The 21516-nt window shown below is 45.0% G+C and overlaps 1 pseudogene; it reads right to left on the bottom strand.

Moving 5' to 3' along the window:
* Positions 1 to 14202: 14202 nt before the first annotated feature.
* On the bottom strand, positions 14203 to 20258 carry LOC129630738 (cationic amino acid transporter 3-like; annotated as a pseudogene).
* Positions 20259 to 21516: the final 1258 nt, after the last annotated feature.

Raw genomic sequence — 21516 nt, 5'->3', positions numbered from 1 at the left:
CTTAGAGATACTACTCAGTGAAGTAAGTCAGACAAAGACAAATACTATATGATATCACGTATAGGTGGAATCTACAATATGACACAAATGAACTTATCTATGAAATGTAAACACACTCACAGAAATAGACTTGGTGGTTGCCAAGGGGTGGGACGGACTGGGAGTTTGGGATGAGTAAATGTAAGCTATTATGTGCAGAATGGATAAACAGTAAGGTCTTACTGTACAGCACAGGGGACCACATTCAATATCCCGTGATAAACTATAATGGACAATAATGAAAAAGAATGTATAACTCAATCACTTTGCTGTACAGCAAAAATTAATACAATATTATACATGAACCGTATTTCGATAATTTTAAAATATTTAAAAGTAAGGATGACTTGTTTTAGAATCTCCTTAATTCCTTTATTTAAAACCAAACACAAACTAAACACCCCCACTCTCCCCACAAAAGAGCCCACCCAGCAAATACAGCAATGAAAAATACCTACAGACAATACTCTTGGTAAAACTAAGTGAATCCCAGGGAACCCTAGAATACAACCAGATGGGCTCAACCAAACATATATTTCTTATTCTAAATCACAGTAATAAAACAAAAGCTGTATGAACGAACAACAAACAGGGACTTCTCTGGGGGTCCAGTGGCTAGGACTCTGCAATTCCGATGCAAGGGACGCAGGTTTGATCCCTGGTTGGGGAACTGAGATCCCACAGGCTGCATACAGCCAAAAAAAGAAAAACCAACCAACCAACCAACATCTAAAGTTAGGAAATCTCAGAAAAGAGATGAATGAGGGAAAAGATGACATGTAAAGAGCTGACAAGGGTCAAAAAAGGATTAGAAACTTAAAAAAAAAAAAGGCATTTACAAAATGCCAGTTAAGCTTAAGAATGAACAGACTCACAGAAAACAGAGCAAGTGAAATTGATGATGGAAAGAAGAAAAAAAAATCTGGTTTGAATGGAGATGAAAAGTTATAGGGATGAGTGAGACACAGAGAAGACCTGAAATACCACAATAGAAATAGCTGAAGAAGAAAACCCAAACAATGGAACAGAACAAGTAATACAAACCATAATCTAACCAACTTTCCTGAAAGAAAGAATTTGAAATTGAAGAGCCAAGTGTGTAAGTAGGAAATTGGCCAAGAAGACTCGTCAGTAATTCACAGTCTAGGAAAACTATTCATTTGTGTTTTTAGGGGAAAATAATTATTTGCACATCCGAGCAACAGATCGACTTAATTTAGAAGGGAAAGGAAATCAGATTAGCAGCACATTTTTTACCACAGTACTGTGTTTCAGGAGGAAGTGCTTAAAAATTGTATGATACTTATCAGTGTATTAAAAAAACTTCATACGCCTCATCGAGTGGCCAAAAATCTGCGGCTTTGATGCTTGGCTGAGGAATTAAGATCTCACATGTCATGTGGAGCAGCCAAAAGTTAAAAAAAAAAAAAAAAAGATCTTGACCAACTGGGGTTTATCCTAGGAATGCAAAGACGGCCAAAATGAGGAAATCATGAATGAAACTTATCATCTTAACAGAGCTAAGGGAAAAAAAAAAAAAATCACATGATCATTCCCAGATACTCTTGACACAATTTAATATTTATTCATTTTAACACATAACCAAATATGAAGTGATAGTTCTTTAAAATACTGATAGATAACCCCCAATTTGGGATCCCAGTGAGCAAATATCAGAAGCTGTAATACAAACAACACTAGAGTCTAAATTTAAATCAAGGACAAGACAAGAATGCCCACTATCTTCATTGTTACATACCACAGAAAAACACATTTTCCATTTTGTGGAAATCTAATGAGATCTCACTCACCTGCCTTGAGACTGCTCCAAGTACCACGGAGTTCTAATACTTTGGCCCCCTGATGCGAAGAGCTGAGTCATTGGAAAAGACCCTGATGCTGGGAAAGATTGAAGGTGGGAGGAGAAGGGGACGACAGAGGATGAGATGGCTGCATGGCATCACTGACTCGACTGACATGAGTTTGAGCAAACTCTGGGAGTTGGTGATGGACAGGGAGGCCTGGCTTGCTGCAGTCCATGGGGTCGCAAAGAGTCGGACACGACTGAGCGACTGAACAACACACCGTAAAAGGAATTCAGTTTTAAGTGACTCAGCACATGCATTTGCAAATATCCTAAGCCTATCTACAGTTTTTAAGGCATTCTTTCAGGCACAGGCGATAACAGAGTGAGCTGGAATAGAAGAGAACTGTGGTCAGGTTGGTGGCAACGCTGCCACAATGCGTTTTGTCTCCTGCTGCTGCTGCTGCTAAGTCGCTTCAGTCGTGTCCGACTCTGTGCGACCCCAGAGACGGCAGCCCACCAGGCTCCCCCGTCCCTGGGATTCTCCAGGAAAGAACACTGGAGTGGGTTGCCATTTCCTTCTCCAATGCATGAAAGTGAAAAGTGAAAGTGAAGTCGTTCAGTCGTGTCCGATTCTTAGCGACCCCATGGACAGCAGCCTACCAGGCTCCTCCGTCCATGGGAGTTTCCAGGCAAGAGTACCGGAGTGGGGTGCCATTGCCTTCTCCGGTTTTGTCTCCTAGCGGGATGCAAAGCTCTGACTTTTCTTCCTAACTGACTCCCATGGGATTGTCTGAGAAAACCTTGCCCCTGGCTCACACACCTGGGTGGTGATCTCCAGGTAGCACAGTGCACTATTTGATAACGGCCATGAGCTCGTAAAAGAAGAATGGACCCTTTTTAGCTGGTGTTTCTGTTTCCCCCTTCCTCCTTCCAAACTAAGACGCTATTTGCTTGCCTTGCCTTTAATTTACACATTGTATTCATCAGCATTGAAAACGCTACACAAAAAGCTGGCTAATATGTATGGAACCCCCACGGAGGATCCTAGACTCGTGACCATCTTAATTTCCAAACTGACAACCGACCTTGTGAACTTGTTTTACCCTCTAACTGGTAATGGCTGGGTTTTCACAATTCAGAGGGGTTTTTCCCCCCCTTTCTGCTAAGAGAAGAATGCAATCCTTACACTTGTATTTCTCAATGTGTTACTGAGATATCTGAACTTTTCTACTGTGCTGCCTGGCGGGGAAAAGCCACCGTCCGTTGAGATTGTTTCTATTTGCTCTCACTCAACTTGACTCAGAAAGTGAAAAGTGAAGTCGCTCAGTCATGTCCGACTCTTTGCGACCCCATAGACTGTAGCCTACCAGGCTCCTTCGTCCATGGGATTTTCCAGGCAAGAGTACTGGAATGGGTTGCCATTTCCTTCTCCAGGAGAGCTTCCCAACCCAGGGACTGAACCCGGGTCTCCCGCAGACGCTTTACCATCTGATTACAGGCAACACTTGATCGGTTTCACTTCCGCTGCAAGACTGGCTTTCCTCGCTCCTGCGGTGCCGGAGCGCCCTCTGGTGGTCTAACACATCCTCTGCCGTTTTCCATGAGTCCTGGCTTGGCGCGCGGAGACTGAGGTCCCCCTATAAAATTAAAATTTTACAGAGGCACTCTTCATAGTCCCCTTGGAAAACCATTCAAAATATGATTACCACCATACATGGAAGATCCAAATCGAAAAAGTTTGCTCTTGTCTTATTCAGCTGCTGGGCAATGATGATACAATTTTTTCAGACTTGCAGGTACTTTTAACTAGGTAATTTAACCCTCCACTGCTCGTATGCAAAAGCTGACGCTTAGATTCCCTCGTGTTTCATCACCTCTTTTGAGTACTTTCAGGTGTGGGGCGTTAGAGGTGTATCAGGAGGGCTAGCACGGGTCCCAAGGCTCTTAAGTACTCACTTTGAACAGTAGAATTTCTCCTAAAACTAGCTGGATGGGCAGTTTGTCTACATGCACATTCTTTCTCAACTTTAGTGTTTCCAAAATTGGGTTGCCTGTTGTCACAGAAGGCACCTTACTATTGGGGTTCAAGAAGTGGCCATAAAGACATGGAAGCAACTGAAATGTCCTTCATAGATGAGTAGATAAGTGTGGTATATATGTCCAGTGGAATATTCCTCAGCCACTAAAAAGAACGATTGTCGTTTGCAGCAACATGGTTGGACCTCGAGATTTTTGCTCATAGTAAGCGAAGTAAGGCAGAAATGGAAAGATGAATATTATATTGGTATCACATATGTGTGTGATCTAGAAATAATGCAAATCTCTCTACAAAACAATCACAAACACAGAAAACAACATATGGTTACCAAAGAGGGAAACGATGAAGGGAGAAATTCATTGTTTGGGATTAACAGATACAGTCATATATAAAATAAATAAATAGGGATTTACTATATAGCATAACAGTAACCTATACTGAAAAAATAACAGAAAAAAGGAATAGATATATTTATATTTGAATCACTTTGCTGGATACCAGAAACTAACATAACGTTGTAAATCAACTCAGTCGCTCAGTCTCTCAGTCGTTTCCGACTCTTTGCAACCCCATGGACTATACAGTCCTTGAAATTCTCCAGGCCAGAATACTGGAGTGGGGAGCCTTTCCCTTCTCCAGGGGAATCTTCCCAACCCAGGGATAGAACCCAGGTCTCCCACATTGCAGGCGGATTCTTTACCAGCTGAGACCAGGGAAGCCCTATAAATCAACTAGACTTCAATTTAAAAAAAATTACTGGAAACACCTGGTTAATTTCCCTTCCTCATGGCGCAAGCCTGGCTGTGTCCGCGCCTGTTGTGTTGGAGCGCCCTCTCGTGGTGACAGAAATCCTCTGCAGTCTCGGGCCTGTGGTGGCTTGGTGCCCTGAGAAAGGGGTCAGGGGTCCCTGTATAAAATTAAAACAGGGGCACTCTTCATAGTCCCCGTGGAAAATAATTCAAAATTTTATTAGCACCATCTATGGAAGCTCCAAATTGAAAAAAAAATTCCCTTGCTTAATGGAGAACTGGGCAACGAAGATACAATTCTTTCTGATTTGCAGGTATTTTAACTAGGTAAGTTAAGCCTCCATCTGCTCATATGCAAAAGCTGACCCTTAAATTCCCTCGAGTTTCATCAGATCTCTTGAGCGCTTTCAAGTGTGGGGCGTTAGAGGTATCAGGAGGGCTAGCACGGGTCCCAAGGCTCTTAAGTACTCACTCTGAACAGTAGAATTTCTAAAACTAGCTGGATGGGCAGTTTGTCTACATGCACATTCTTTCTCAACTTTAGCGTTTCCAAAATTGGGTTGCATGTTGTCACAGAAGGCACCTTACTATTGGGGCTCAAGAAGTGGCCATAAAGACATGGAAGCAACTGAAATGTCCTTCCCATAATGGATGAGTAGATAAGTGTGGTATATATGTCCAGTGGAATATTCCTCAGCCACTAAAAAGAACGAAGTACTGCCATTTGCAGCAAGGTGGATGGACCTAGTGGAGAAGGCAATGGCAACCCACTCCAGCACTCTTGCCTGGAAAATCCCATGGACGGAGGAGCCTGGTGGGCTGCAGTCCATGGGGTCGTGAAGAGTTGGACACGACTGAGCAACTTCCCTTTCACTTTTCATTTTCATGCATTGGAGAAGGAATTGGCAACACACTCCAGTGTTCTTGCCTGGAGAATCCCAGGGACAGGGGAGCCTGGTGGGCTGCCTGTCTCTGGGGTCGCACAGAGTCGGACACGACTGAAGCGACTTAGCCTAGAGATTTTCATAGTAAGCGAAGTAAGGCAGAAATGGAAAGACAAATATTATATTGGTATCATGTATATGTGTGATCTAAAAAATAGTGCAAATAATCTCTGTACAAAACAGAGTCACAAACACAGAAAACAACATATGGTTACCAAAGGTGGAAATGGAGGGAGGGACAAATTAGGAATCTGGGATTAGCAGATACACAATACTGTACATAACATGGAGATGAAGAGTTTACTTTATAGCACAGTGGCCTGTATTTAATGTCTTTTAATAATCCTATAATTAAAAATAATAAACTATGAAAGAATACATATATGTAAACACGTAAATGTGAATTAACCTGCTGTCACCTGAAATACCACAGTATTGTGTATCAACTACATTTCAGTTAAAAAAGGAAGTGTATTGGCAACAGGCGTTAGTTTCCCCTCTTCTTGGCGTTAAGGCTGGCTTTGCTGACGTCTGTCGTGTTGGCGCGCCCTCTGGTGGCGACAGGAGTTCTCTGCAGTCTCAGGCCAGGCCAGGCTTGGGGCCCTGAGATAGCGGTCACAGGTCCCTCTATAAAATTCAAAAAAAGGCCACCAGGGAAGCCTTATAAATCAACTATACTTCAGTTAAAAAAAATTACAGGAAACACCTGGTTAATTTCCCTTCCTCATGATGCAAGCCCGGCTGTGTCCGCGCCTGTTGTGTTGGCGCGCCCTCTCGTGGTGACAGAAGTCCTCTGCAGTCTCGGGCCTGCGGTGGCTCGGTGCCCTGAGACAGAGGTCCGAGGTCCCTGTATAACATTAAAACAGGGGCACTCTTCATAGTCCCCGTGGAAAATAATTCAAAATGATTGCCCCCATCCTAGAAGTCTCAAAATTAAATAAATTTCTCTTGCCCTAATCGACTGTTAGGCAATTAGGTAAAATTCTTTCTGATTTGCAGGTACTATTCACTAGGTAACTAAAGCCTCTATCTGCTCTTATGTAAAAGCTGACTCCTAACTTGCCTCGTGTTTCATCAAATCTCTTGAGTACCTTCAGGTGTGAGACATTACAGAGTTATCAGGAGGGCTAGCACTGATCCTGAGTCTTAAGTACTCACTTTGAATCGTTAAATTTTTCCTAACACTAACTGGATGGAAAGTTTTTCTGCAGGCATAATTTTTTTCAACATCAGCATTTCTAAAATTGGGATGCATGTTGTTATTCAACGCATGTAAATATGGGGTTCAAGTATGAGTGGCCATAAAGACATGGAAGCAACTGAAATGTCCTTCGTAGATGGATAGATAAAGTGTGGGACTTCCAGTGGTGAAGAACAAGCCTTCCAATGCAGGGGGAGCAGGTCTGATCCCTGGTCAGGGAACTAAGATCCCACGTGCCACTGGACAAGTAAGACCTGACCCGACACAATCAACAGTGAATAAATAAAAAGAAAGGGTGGAAATAGCTCAAAGATTTAGAAAGTCCCAGACACCCCAAAGGATCAAATAAGCCAAATGGATGTGCTTGTTTTCACTGAAGACACTCAGTCATATTTTCAGTCCATTTCAAACTCTTGAATATTTTCCTTTAGGCTTACACTTTTGATTTCTTACCAGACACCATAGAGTGAGTTCTAAACGGGAGGTGAAGAAGAGAATGTGGGCAGTGTGATTCAGGATGGCTCACCAAATATGACCATATTCCAATCAGCAAAGTGGAAGAGATAGGAACAAGGGAAGAAGCTTTCTTTTTAAGGGATGAACTTGGAGCAGGCAAGACACTGCAGCCCACACCTGATTGGCTAGAACCTGTTCAAGTGGCCATACCCACCTGCAAAGGATGCTGGGAAATGTAGTATTTATTCTGAGTAGCCAGGTACCCACCTAACATAGAACATTTTCAGGAAGCAAATAGGTAGAGGACAGCCCTCAGTCTCTGTAATATATTGGTAAGAATCAATTCCCCCAAATGATGATTGATTGAGATTTTATATGTATATGTATAGGGCTTCCCTAGTGACTCAGACAGTAAAGAATTTGCCTGCAATGCAGGAGACCCAGGTTCGATCCCTCGGTGGGAAAGATCTCCTGGAGAAGAGAATGAAAACTCACTCCAGTATTCTCGCCTGGAGAATTCCATGGTTAGAGGAGCCTGGTGGGCTGCAGTTCATGGGGTCGCAAAGAGTCGGACACGACTGAATGACTAACATACTTTCACATACATATACATATTTTGCTGTACTGCATGGCAAGTGGAATTTCCCTGACCAGGGTCTTAACTACTGGATCACCAAGGAAGTCCTTTTTAAAAATAGTTTTTAGTTTTTGGCCATGCCTTATGGCATGTGGGATCTTAGTTCCCTGACCAAGTGTTGAACCCGAGCCCTCCGCATTAAGTGTGGAGCCCTAACCACTGGACTGCCAGGAAAGTTCTACCACTGATCACTTAAAAATTTTTTTTCATCAAATAAGTCCTGATTGAGATATTTTTAGAAAAAAAGAGATGTAGCTGGGTGGCTGAAAATTTACACACACCCACTCTAGGGGATTTTAATGCTATCCACAGACTATCACTCTGGTGATTATTACAGAGCTAAAACTTGGACATGCAAGAGGAATAAATAAACACCAATTCCCTAAGTCCAGTGATTTTGTTTGTTTATTTGTTTATTTTGGACTCATCATTCTACTGAAAAACAAGTGGGAGAATAGAAAATTATTATTATTTTTTTATTTTACAATATTGTATTGGTTTTGCCATACATCAACATGAATCTGCCACAGATGTACATGTGTTCCCCATCCTGAACCCCCCCTCCCACCTTCCTCTCTGTACCATCCCTCTGGGTCATCCCAGTGCACCATCCCCAAGCTTCCTTTATCCTGCATCGAACCTGGACTGGCAATTCATTTCTTATATGATATTATACATGTTTCAATGCCATTCTCCCAAATCATCCCCCCTCCCTCTCCCACAGAGTCCAAAAGACTGTTCTATACATCTGTGTCTCTTTTGCTGTCTCGCATACAGGGTTATCATTACCATCTTTCTAAATTCCATATATATGTGTTAGTATACTGTATTGGTGTTTTTCTTTCTGGCTTACTTCACTCTGTATAATAGGCTCCAGTTTCATCCACCTCATTAGAACTGATTCAAATGTATTCTTTTTAACGGCTGAGTAATACTCCATTTTGTATATGTACCACAGCTTTCTTATCCATTCATCTGCTGATGGAATTATGGAGACTGGTCATATTCCACTCTTTTTGCCAGGTCCTAGTTACGGCAAGGGAGAACTTCCGCTGTGGCATGTAAGATCTAGTTCCCTGATCAGGGGTTGAACCCGGGCCTCCTGCACTGGGATGCACAGTCTTAGCCTCTCGACCACCAGGGAAGTCCTCATATTCCATTCTTGGGGGGAAAAGTGACAAGGGTGGGAAAAAGTCAACTCTCCCCACAACTTTAGCCCCTACATGCATTCCCTTGAGTAGAGTTTGAGGAAATTGAGTTAATCAGTCCCTTAGGGATAATTAGAAGTTTTCAAAGTTTTCTGGGTCCCTGAGGCATGACCCATGGGGAACCCCCTGGAGGTGCTGGGGAAGAAAACAGAGGTAAAAAATCACTGCCTTTCCATTTCCATCACTGTCCCTGGGAAGACAAGATGCTTAATCACCTCCCCAGACGCCTACTTCACCTTGTCGCCCTGCTCACAAACATTCACTGACCCCTGGCTACCTGTGGCAACCACCTGTTTTAGGAATTCCGGTGGAATAACAGGTTCATGATTTGCTCCGTCTCCTGCTTTTGCAACTCTTTTATCCCCCTAATCAATCCAGACCAATAATAATCATTTTGAAAAATCCTTCGAAACTTACCTTGAGACGCCCACCTATAACATTTTGTGATTTTCACGGTGGTACTAACCCACGATGAATAGGTCCTCACAAGAAGAGGAGGCTGGAATGCATACCATACGTACAGACGCCAAGGGGTGCGAGAGTCAGTAAATGCAAATACAAGGCACCTGAGAAAATGGGACCGAGACGGACTGGAAGATGCTACGCCGCTGGCCGTGAGGATGGAGGAAGCGGCCACTGGCCAGTAGCTTCCAGCAGCTGGAAAAGCCAAGGACCAGTTTTTCTCCTAGAAGCTCCAGTGGGGTGTGTGGTCCCGCCGACACCTTGGTTTCAGCCCGGTGACACTGGTTTTGGACTGCTGGCCTCCAGAACCATGAAAGAATAGCTTTATTATATTTTGTAATTTTTCTTTTCTTTTTTTTTAATGAAAGTATAATTGGTTTACAATGTGTTAATTTCTGCTATAGCAAAATATTCTCTTAATGTTCTTTGCCACTACGGTTTGTCATAGGATATATATTTTAAAAATGTACGTATTTATTTTTGACAGCGCTGAGTCTTTGTTGCTGCCCAAGCTTTCTCTAGTTGCAGTGAGTGGGGCTACTCTTCGTTGTGGTGCGTGGGCTTTTCCCTGCGGTGCTTCTCTTGTTGTGGAGCACCGGCTCTAGGGCACGTGGCTTCAGCAGCTGCAGCACGTGGGGTCCGTAGTTGCGGCTCCCGGGCTCTAGAGCGCAGGCTCAGTAGTTGTGGCCCAGGGGCTTAGCTGCCCTGTGGCATGTGGGATCTTCCTACACCAGGGATTGAACTCATGTCTCCTGCATTGCAAGCAGATTCTTTACCACTGCACCACCAGGGAAGTCCGGTCATAGGGTATTGAATATAGTCCTCTGCACTATAGAATAGGAAGTTGTTTTTTATCCAGTCTATATATAAAAACTTAAATTTTCTGTTTTTTTTTTTTTTTTAATTTCAATTTTTAAACTTAATAGGCTGCACTGGGTCTGAGTTGCAGCACACGGGCTCTTTAGTTTCAGCATGCAATCTTTGTTGCAGCAGGTGGGATCTGGTTCTCTGACCAGGGATCAAACCTGGGCCCCCTGCACTGGGAGTGTGGAGTCTTAACCACTGGACCACCAGGGAAGTCCCTGAAATTTCTGTTGTTTTCAGGAAAGCTATCTGGCTGGCTGGAGCTGAAATAGGGACAAGAATAAAATTCAAGCCATTGTCCAAGAAAAAGAAAAGACACCTACATATAGCAAATTTCAGATTAATGATGAACATTAAAATATATTTTTTATACATAGTATTTTATAGGTGTACAGATTTTATGTGCATTAATTACACATATATTTTAATATGTATACACAATACACCGTTACAGGCGTATGCCATTTATTTCTGCTTTGCACATGCTGCATTTTTTGCAAATTGAAGTTTCGCGGCAACACTGGGTTGTCAGATGATGGTTAACATTTTTAGCAATAAAGTATGTTTTTGGCTGTTCAGCTTGTGGGATCTTAGTCCCTTGTCCGGGGATCGAACCTGGCCCTGGCTGTGATAGCACTGAGTCCTAACCAACCGATGGCCAGGGACCTCCCAGCAATCAGGTCTTTTTAAATGAAGGGATGTATATTGTTTTTTAAAACAGAATGTCCTAGTACACTGAATAGACTGCAGTGTGCTTTTATGTACTGTGTACTTTTATGTGCACTGTGAATGTGACTCCCTTTATTGCCATATTCTATTTATCGTGGTGGTCTGGAATCAAACCAGCGATATCTCCAGGGTACCCCTGTATTAACTCTCCACTTTGGGTCATATTATTTAATTGTTATAAAGAGTGCACCATTTTCCCCACTCTCTGGTTTTGGCTGACTGCATTCTCAGTTGAAATCTGAATCTCTCACGTCTGCCATGAGCTATCGTTGATCTAGAAACTTGATTACACTCAGGTTCAGGTTTTATCAAGTCTCTTTCATGGGCAGTGTTCTGCATTGCCTATCACAGTGCATAGGTATTAACGGCCCAGGATATCCAGTTGTCTCACATCAGTAAGGGAGGAATGATAATCAGGTGATGCTAACCTGTTCCTCCTAAGTTTCACCTAACAGTTCCAGTTTCCATTCATTATGTCCTAACCCTGTAATTTCGTCCAACTCTTTGCAAGTCTGTGAACTGTAGCCCACCAGGCTCCTCTGGACTGTCCATGGAATTCTCCAGGTAAGAATAATGGAGTGGGTTGCCATTTCCTCCTCCGGGGGATCTTCCCAACTCAGGGATCGAACCTGGGTCTGCTGCATTGCTGGCAGATTCTTTCCTGTCTGAGCCACTGGGGATGCTGAAGCTGAAGCTCCAATACTTTGGCCACCTGATGCGAAGAACTGACTCATTGGAAAAGACTCTGATGCTGGGAAAGATTGAAGGCAGGAGAAGAAGGGGATGACAGAGGAGGAAATGGTTGGATGGCATCACTGACTCGATGGACATGAGTTTGAGCAAGTTCTAGGAGTTGTTGATGGGCAGGGAAGCCTGGAGTCTATGGTTGCAGAGTCGGACATGACTGAGCAACTGAACTGAACCCTGTAATTTCAGTAGAACTTGCCACTAATTCTGTTAATCCTCCTCCATCTACTTTTTAATTCATCTAATAGCTTTGCTATTTTGTTTCTTGACTGCCATACCCCCTTCACTCTATAGTACTGCTGTTCATTCTCACAAACAACATTTCATTATTACCAACATCTTCAGTGTCTATAATGTTGATTCCGTGCATTCTGTTCTGCAGCAACAACTTTTTATCTTTCTAGTTTAACTTTATTTTGGCCACATTGTATAGTATGTAGGGTCTTAGTTCCCCAACCAGGGATCAAACCTGTGCCCCCAGCAGTGGAAGCACAGAGTCTTAACCACTGGACCTCCAGGGAAGCCCCTAAGTAAGGTCTCCCAGTCATGTCCAACTCTTTGTGAGCCTGCTGCTGCTGTTGCTGCTAAGTCGCTTCAGTTGTGTCTGACTCTGTGCGACCCCATAGACGGCAGCCCACCAGGCTCCCCCTTCCCTGGGATTCTCCATGCAAGAATACTGGAGTAGGTTGCCATTTCCTTCCCCAATGCATTAAAGTGAAAAGTCAAAGTGAAGTCGCTCCAGGCTACAAATGTAGCCTACCAGGCTCCTCTGTCCATGGGATTTTCCAGGCAAGAATACTGGAATGGGTTGCCATTTCCTTTTCCAGGGGATCTTCCTGACACAGGGATTGAACCCGGGTCTCCTGCATTGCAAGCAGATGCTTTACCGTCTGAGCCACCAGGGAAGCCCTCAGTCAGTTCAGTCACTCAGTCGTGTGCGACTTTTTGCGACCCCCATGAATCGCAGCACACCAGGCCTCTCTGTCCATTACCAACTCCCAGAGTTTACCCAAACTCATGTCCATCGAGTCGGTGATGCCATCCATCCATCTCATCCTCTGTCGTCCCTTTCTCCTCCTGCCCCCAATCCCTCCCAGCATCAGGGTCTTTTCCAATGAGTCAACTCTTTTCATGAGGTGGCCAAAGTATTGGAGTTTCAGCTGTAGCATCAGTCCTACCAATGAACACCCAGGACTGATCTCCTTTAGGATGGACTGGTTGGATCTCCTTGCAGTCCAAGGGACTCTCAAGAGTCTTCTCCAACACCACAGGGAAGTCCTATATATCTATATATAAAGTCCCTTTATATCTTTTAGTTCTACCCAATTGTAGCCATTTATCTATAAACCATTACTTCCTACTCCCTTCCCCCACCTCTGGCAATGCAGGAGTTTTCTTTTTTTTTTTCCCAATTAAGAACTCTTTGTCATCAAATTTATTGTGTGACTGTAAGGGTCTGTGATGACAGAAAAGTAAAGAAAAATGATCATTTAAACCATGTTAAACTAAATCTCAGTAAACCTGGGGAAAAGATAAATGATCATTTTCTCTTATCCTGATTAAATGTTCCACTTTATCTCTTATTATTCTTTTTCTCAAAATCTACTTTGATATTAATATAGCTACCGTAGCTTTCTTGTGTTACTCTGTACAATGTATCTGTTCCCTTCCTTTTACTTTCAACTTATTAGTTAATTAGTGTTAGTAGCTCAGTAGTGTCCGACTCTTTGCAACCCCGTGGACCATAGCCCGCCAGGCTCCTCCGTCCATGGAATTCTCCAGGCAAGAACACTGGAGTGGGTTGCCATGCCCTTCTTCAGGGGACGTTCCTGACCCAGGGATCGAAGCTCGGTCTCCTGCATTGCAGGCAGTTTCTTTACCATCTGAGCCACGAGAGCAGCCCTTTCCAACTTATTGGTGACCTAGTATTTAAAGGGCAACTCTTGACACAATACACAGTTACCTGTGTTTCCTTCTCATGTGCCCATCTCTGTGTTCTTGCTGGAAATGGGTACAAGGAGTTGTTTCTCATGTGCCAGGTTAATATTTTATTTCTTCCTCTGGTTGCTGGTTACACTGTTGTACTTTGTGAAAATCCATCTTGCTGCACACTTATGAAGCATGCACTTTTCTGTGTGTATGTTATGGTTTTAAAAGTCTACTTAAAACTTAAACAACATAAAAGTCATTTTGTCCACTGGCAATGAATATGTGGCTCCAAATGCATTTCACCCTCACGCTCCATTGAGGCTCACAGTGCCCCTTGAACCAGCAGACCCTCCAGTGCATGGAGGGATTCCAACAGCATCTGTTTCCTGTGGTTAAGATGACTCAGCACCAGGGATGTTTTTCTCAAGTCTGGGGAGCGGAGGCTGGTGGCTGTGGCTCGTTGTTCTCCTCCAAGCTGTGTCGGATCCTGTACCCAAAGTATATGGCAAATCCTAGCAGGGAAATGAGACGATGAGAAGGGAAGGAAAGTGCTCACCCCACTTAGAAATGCCCAGTAGGCCTCCTGTTATGGTGTCTGACAGTTTAGGGCAGAGGCAGTAGGAAGAGGACTGGGTTTAACCCCTCAAGGAGCCTCTTTATCTCAGAAAATCACTTACCAATCACCATCCAGATGCCAAATAGGGCCCAGGTCACAGTGGTCATCCTCATCATAGAGTAAAGGTTCACAAAGGTGCTCACCAGTGGGAGGACAGGCAGAGCAGGGACCTGTGGGCAGAGTCAGTTCATCCCTGAGCACAGCCCAGACGTCTGAAAGGGAGACCCTACCCCAGTGGGGAGGAGGACAGTCCTATTCAGGCTGTGCGCTCAGTGTCTACTGAGAGGGGGTTTGTAAAGCACTGAGTGTGGATCAGGGAAGAGTCCACTGTTTTAGCAAGCCCTCCCCCTTCTCTGGTCCAGCATAGAGTGTTCAGACCTCAAAGCCTGCAGACTTCATTCACTCAAGGTGGACAGTTTGGGGACATATAATAACCTACTTTTTTTGGGGAGGGGCATGTCATGTGGCTTGTGGGATCTTAGTTCCCTGACCAGGGATTGAGCCTGGGCCCAGGGCAGTGAAGGCACAGAGTCCCAACCACTGGACCACCAAGGAACTCCCAAGATCACCTACCTTAAAATAAAGAGGTGAGGGGTTCTGGGGCTGCCTCCAGATGATGGCCGTGACCCCAGTGATGAGCAGCAGCAGCAGCACAGCCCCTGTTGTGAGCACAGGGTCTCCAGAGAACACCTGGCTGGGCCACAGGGCCGGGATCACACTCAGGATGGTCAGCAGGAGAACTGCAAGGGTCAAGGTGGAGAAGAACAGGCTGGACTCAGAAAACAAAAACATCAGGACCTTGGGTCACATCCCTTCCCAGGCTGCCCACCTCATGAAGGGCCATCATCATATCTCCAAGACTCCTCAACTGACAAAATACACACTCCAGTACCATCCTGTCAATATCAGAATATGACCAAAGAGAAATGCCACTGCTCACCAAGCATGAAGGCACATCCATAGACAATCTGGCCAGATTTCTATGTGGGGGTGGTGCTGGGAGGGAACCACAGACTCCTCAGGATGTTTGAGGTTCCTGCTTCAGGTACAGAGTCCAAAGGACTTCCTTCAGCTTCAGGCTCCATCTCAATTTCCTCCTCTGTTTTCTCCTTCAGGTGTGACTGGTACCTGAATATGAGATATTAAGGCAATATTAACAAGGGACTGCTTCAAAATTGGGTAAGGAGTACATCAAGGCTGTATATTGTCACCCTGCTTATTTAACTTCTATGCAGAGTACATCATGAGAAATGATGGGCTCGATGAATCACAAGCTGGAATCAAGATTGCCCAGAGAGATATCAACAACCTCAGATATGCAGATGATACTATTTTAATGGCAGAAAGTGAAGAGGAGGTAAGAGCTTCTTGATGAAAGTGAAAGAGGAGAGTGAAAAAGTTGGCTTAAAGCTCAACATTCAAAAAACCAAGATCATGGCATCTGGTCCCATCACTTCATGGCAAATAGATGGGGAAAATGTGGAAACAGTGTCAGATTTCATTTTCTTGGGCTCCTAAATCAATATGGCCAGTGACTGCAGCCACGAAATTAAAAGACATTTGCTCCTTGGAAGAATAGCTATGACAAACCTAGACAGTATATTAAAAAGCAGAGACATCACTTTGCTGACAAAGGTACATATACTCAAAGCTATGGTTTTTTCAGTAGTCGCATATGGATGTGATAGGTGGACCGTAAAGAAGGCTGAGCGCTGAAGAACTGATGCTTTTGAACTGTGGTGCTGGAGAAGACTGTTGAGAGTCACTTGGACTGCAAGGAGATCCAACCAGTCAATCCTAAAGGAAATTAACCCTGAATATTCATTGGAGGGACTGATGCTGAAGTTGAAGCTCTAATACTTTGGCCACCCGATGTGAAGAGCTGACTCAATGGAAAAGACCATGATACTGGGAAAGATTGAGGGCAGGAGGAGAAGTGGGTGACAGAGGATGAGACGGTTGGATGGCATCACTGACTTGATGGACATGAATCTGAGCAAGCTCCAGGAGATAGTGAAGGACAGATAAGCCCGGCATGATGCAGTCCATGGGGTGGCAAAGAGTTGGTCAAGAGTTAGGGACTGAACAACAACAAGGTAATATTAACAGCAGTCCCTACTCAGCCAACATTACATAGCCTATGCCACCACTTTTTTGTCTTAAATCTAGAAGGACATTTAGAAAGCAGCATGAAGGCAGAAGGTGATTCATCTCCATGAGTCCAAGGCCCCTGGTCAAGGTGTAGTGGAGTCTTACCTGAGGACAAGGATGGAAAATGCCACGAGAGTGTAAGCAAGCAGGGTCACAACTGACAAGAAGTCCACAAGATCACTGAGCTCGAAGAGTAATGCCATGACCCCTAGAATGGAGGGCACAATCAAGATGGAAGGAGGGAGAGAGAAACCACTGGAAATATCCAAGTTAAAAAAGTCGATCAAGGAAGGAGTGGGTTTTGTTTATTCACCTGCGAGGTTTCCGGAAGACATGATGGCCATGATGGGGGCGCCTGTGTGGGCACGGACCTGGGCAAGTTCCCAGAAAAGGAGCCCGTCATCTGCCATCGCGTAGATCACCTGAGACATGGGGAACATGGCACTGTGGAGTCCGGAAGAGAAAGTGGGAGCATCTATGAGATGGTGCAGAAGCAGGAGAGACCGGGGTGTCTGCTCCCTGGTCTACACGGGGTAAGGTGCCTTTCCATCTGGTTTCTCAATCCCAAGGGATGGGACTGGCATCTGACAGGAGATGGGGAGACAGCCAAGATACTGACCTGTACGTAACAGCACAAATGATGCCGACACTCAGGACGTATCTGGCGGAAATCCACCCACCGTGCAGAAAGGTCTGTGACAAGGGGTTGTCAGGCTGAATCTGGTAGTAGGGAAGGATGAGGGTGAGGGATGCTGAGACACCGAAATAGCCAAAAAGCAGACGAAGATGGAGAACATGATGCCCAAGGGGATGGACCACTGAGGATTCAGGGCTTCTTCGCCTGCAGGTTGGGAGGAAGTATTGGGTCAGGGATACACACTGGGGTGAAAGCACAAAATCCCCTTTCCTCTGTAACCTCCAAGTGGTACCTGTGCCCAAGGGCAGCCCAGGCTGTGGCCAAACCCCAGATGGGGACAAACAGGCCCAGGTGACCTCTAGAGACAATGGCGTCAAAGCCAACAAATGTGTAGAAGCATAGAACCGCTCCGTGGAGAACCCCATCAAAGCCAAAAGGCACAAACCCTCCAGAACCCAGAGGGCCCAACCTATGTTGAGAGAAGGAATGAGGAAGAACATGGGGGAGGTTGTTCAGCCATCTCTGAGCTCCTTGGTTAATATCATGAGTCCTGGGCTCCAACATGCCATTAACTGAGTCTATCAGTTCAGATCTCTGTAGTGCCCACCAGAGTCGCAGCACTGCATAAAGCATCCACCACACCGAGCATTAGAATGGCCCAAGATATCCTCCTAACCTAGCGGTGCCACTGGATTCAGACGTGTTCTGTGAGCTGCCAATTGTGCAGGCCTCCCTTAATGAAGCCCGAGAGGATAATGAAGCTTTGAACCAAAATGTTGATGCCTGTGAACACTTTGTTAAACAGGGCTAAGTCACGAACCCCCAGCACCTGTAGTCCTGTGGAAACGATGGGAAATGAGACATCCTAGGTAACTAAGTCCACAGACATGGAAAGTAGACCAGGGGTTGCCAGACTAGCTGGGGATTGAGATTGGGGAGATGGACAGTGACTGCTCAGTGGATACTGGGTTTCTTTTTTGTTGTGATGAAAATATTTGAAACTAGATGGAGGTGATTGTCATGCAGCACTGTGAATGTACTAAACTGAATTGCCCCTGACTTGTACACTTTAAGGTGGTTCATCTCTAACTGTGGCCATTATCTCACGATAACGCAGGTCTACCAAATAATGACGCTGTACACATCTTAATCAATGTTGCATGTCAATTATGTTTCAGTAAATTTGGTAAAGAATCATAGATGGATAACTTTATGTTACATGAATTTCCTTTCAGTTAAAAACACGTCTTTGGTCTCAGTAAAGAGGAAGAAACATGTCAGTCTAAGTAAATAATTCTCACAAGGGGATGACTTTATAATAATTCACACTAAGAAATAATTCCCCAGGGGACTGTTGGCAATGTCTGGAGACAGTCTGGAGGGTGGGAATCACCTCTATCTACTGAATAAAGGCCAGGGGTGCTACTCAACACCTGACGATGATATTTAAAAAAAATCTAAAATGTACAGGACATCTCCCCACACCAAGAATGATCCAGCTCAAAATGTCAGTGTTGCCAAGGGTGGGAAACATTGGCCGATGACTTGCCTTCCTGTCTCTCGCATCCTAGACACTGCTTTTCAGTTCTAATCTCCTTCCATTCTGCTCCCCAGCCCCCCGGCCTTTCCCCCCCTCCACCCCGCGATCTTCCCCTCTGGTCACTGGGCCCAGTCTTACCCATGAACAGCAGCACCAGGGCCAAGGCCAGAAAGTCTGGGTACTTGGCCAGGAAGTGGGGCACGTGCAGAGAGAAAATTCCTTGTAAGGCCTGAGAGATGTGGTTCCCAATGAGGCTGTCAAAGATGTAGCTCCAGGCCCTGGCCAAAATGGCGGTTCCTGCAGTGGCAGAAGGAACAGACATTAATTGAACCCCTAATATGCACCATGAGATGAATTTTTGGGAAACAGACAAAACACCTAATCTGAAAATGTTTTCCACTCCCCCCTGCCCATGGGATGGGGAGAGAAGACCCAGATGATTCACAATTTAGGTCAACTATTTACTATGTGAAGAGGAAATTAATGTTATGTAAGAAAAGAAAACTGGAGAAGACAATGTCACCCCACTCCAGTACTTTCACCTGGAAAATCCCATGGACAGAGGAGGCTGGTAGGCTGCAGTCCATGGGGTCACTAAGAGTCGGATACAACTGAGCGACTTCACTTTCATGCATTGCAGAAGGAAATGGCAACCCACCCCAATGTTCTTGCCTTGACAATCCCAGGGACAGGGGAGCCTGGTGGGCTGCTGTCTATGGGGTTGCACAGAGTCGGACATGACTGAAGCGACTTAGCAGCAGCAAGAAAAGAAAACAGGGCAGTAAGAAATGGAGGGCTGGAAGATGAGGGTTGAATTTTTAAATTGAGGTGTAAGAGAACATCCCGTGAAGGCAACAACGGAGCAAAGACTTCAATATGGCGAAGGGATGAGCCCGCAGGCCATGCCTCCCCCTCATCCACTCCCTACAGGTCCCTTTCTTTCTGGATTCTTGGTCCAATTGTTTAAGGAAAGAAGGAGAGAGCTGAGTAGAATGAAACTGTGGGGTTTTCTTGCCACCGTTACCTTCCCCTGCAAGGTCAATAACAAACTGCTCATGAATGAGCAAACACCCCAATCCCCACTTCTAGTTACCTAATCTCAAGCCACACACCATGCTTATCCCATTATCTCACCAAGGACTAAGGACAGGATGAGGTTCCAGCCAGTGATAAAGGCGTACAGCTGACCCATGGTGACATAGCAGTTGAGATACGCAGAACTGAAGTGTGGTACCCGGGCCCATAACTCGGCATAGCAGAACCCTGACAGGAGAGAAAACAAGGTGGCCACCAAGAAGCAGATGACGATCGCTGGTCCGGTTATGTACTTGACTGTTTTACCAATCAGGATGTAGATGGCAGCTCTCAGGATCTTGCCCACACCCAAGATCACCAGGTCGAGGGTGTTCAGAGGAGCTCTGTGACTTTCAGACTTCTCCTGGGGCTCCAGTGGCCGCCTTTGGACCAGCTTCCGACCGAACTGGTGAGCGTACCGATGCAGCATCCTAGACACAGCTGAGGAGGCTCTGGTCTGCCAAGGAAACAAGACACGAAGGCATCAGGAATGTCCATCCACTCTTGGCCCTGAGAGTTCAGTTCTATGAAGCAATGGAGTGATGGGGAGCTGGTGGGAAACGGACATAGTAGACAAGTTCTCTGCCTCTGAGCTCTGGTTTTGTCAAACGTAAAGAAGACCTTTAATACGTTTCAAGAGAAGTGGGGCAAGGGGAACATGACTCCCCAAAATGTCCCACTTTGACATGGGGATTGTTTTGGGCTGAAGGCAATTTAGACCCAGAAGACTCAGGAGAAGCTCCTTGCCTCTCTCTCAACTGCTCAAAAGAGTATAGATTAGGGGACCTATGCCAGGAAGAAAGCTATTCCCAGAGAGAATTTTTATCTCAAAGAGACCTGGAGCAGCAAACATTTGTTCACCAAGTTCTTGCTCTTCCCATCATCCTGTGACTTGTCTTCCTCCCCTTTGTACCCCCAGGCCCTGAGCCCCTTCTCCTTAGATATAAGCTTCAATTGCTTGAATGTCTTTGGGCCTTAGAGTTTTTATCAGACTCGAATACATAAGAAATTAAACTCGTTCATCTGACTTATGTCAACTTGTTAGACTGGGCAAAGAGCCTAGAGGGAAAAGCTTTGTGCTCCTAGTGAATGAAAAGCTTCTAATGGTGCCTGGCACATTGTTAATTACATGCTTATTTTACAGGGTGATTTGAGTGGAGAAGAATGCTGATTTTTTAATTGAAATTGACCAGCTCAGCTGGTTCATATCCAGTTCTGCCAGTCTGGTTTTGCACAAACTACATACAGTCTTTGTCCTCCTTTCCTGTATAAAATGAGGGAAATTATTATCATCATGATTTCCTTTCTTCCTCTTGATATGTGTGAAGTGACTCTTTTAGGAGCTTGCTGATCAGAGAGCTCAGACTACGTGTATTTCTTCACCAAAGATCCTGCAATCTCCCAGCTTTCTGTTTCATTGCTTGCAGAGGAAAATGGAATAGGAACTCTGCTTTGGGGCAGAAGGAGATGGAATTTGTAGGGAGGCACAGACTCAAGCCCAGCTCAGTGGAACCAGAGTGGCCTCCCAACTGCCTGGAGGGAGGGGGGACTTACCTTTACTCTGAATCAGAAACGACAAGACTCTGTTTCCTGCTGCTGTGGGGCATGAGATGTCCCCTCACTACACTGCTCTGCAGGGTTAGGATGACCCAGGGACCACAAGTCACCATCAGGGGGCTTCCACCCCT

The sequence above is a fragment of the Bubalus kerabau genome, chromosome 17 (genome assembly GCF_029407905.1).
Source record: "Bubalus kerabau isolate K-KA32 ecotype Philippines breed swamp buffalo chromosome 17, PCC_UOA_SB_1v2, whole genome shotgun sequence".
Taxonomy (NCBI): Eukaryota; Metazoa; Chordata; class Mammalia; order Artiodactyla; family Bovidae; genus Bubalus; species Bubalus kerabau.
The sequence above is the reverse complement of the archived record's forward strand: the minus strand, read 5'-3'. Positions and strand labels throughout refer to the sequence as shown.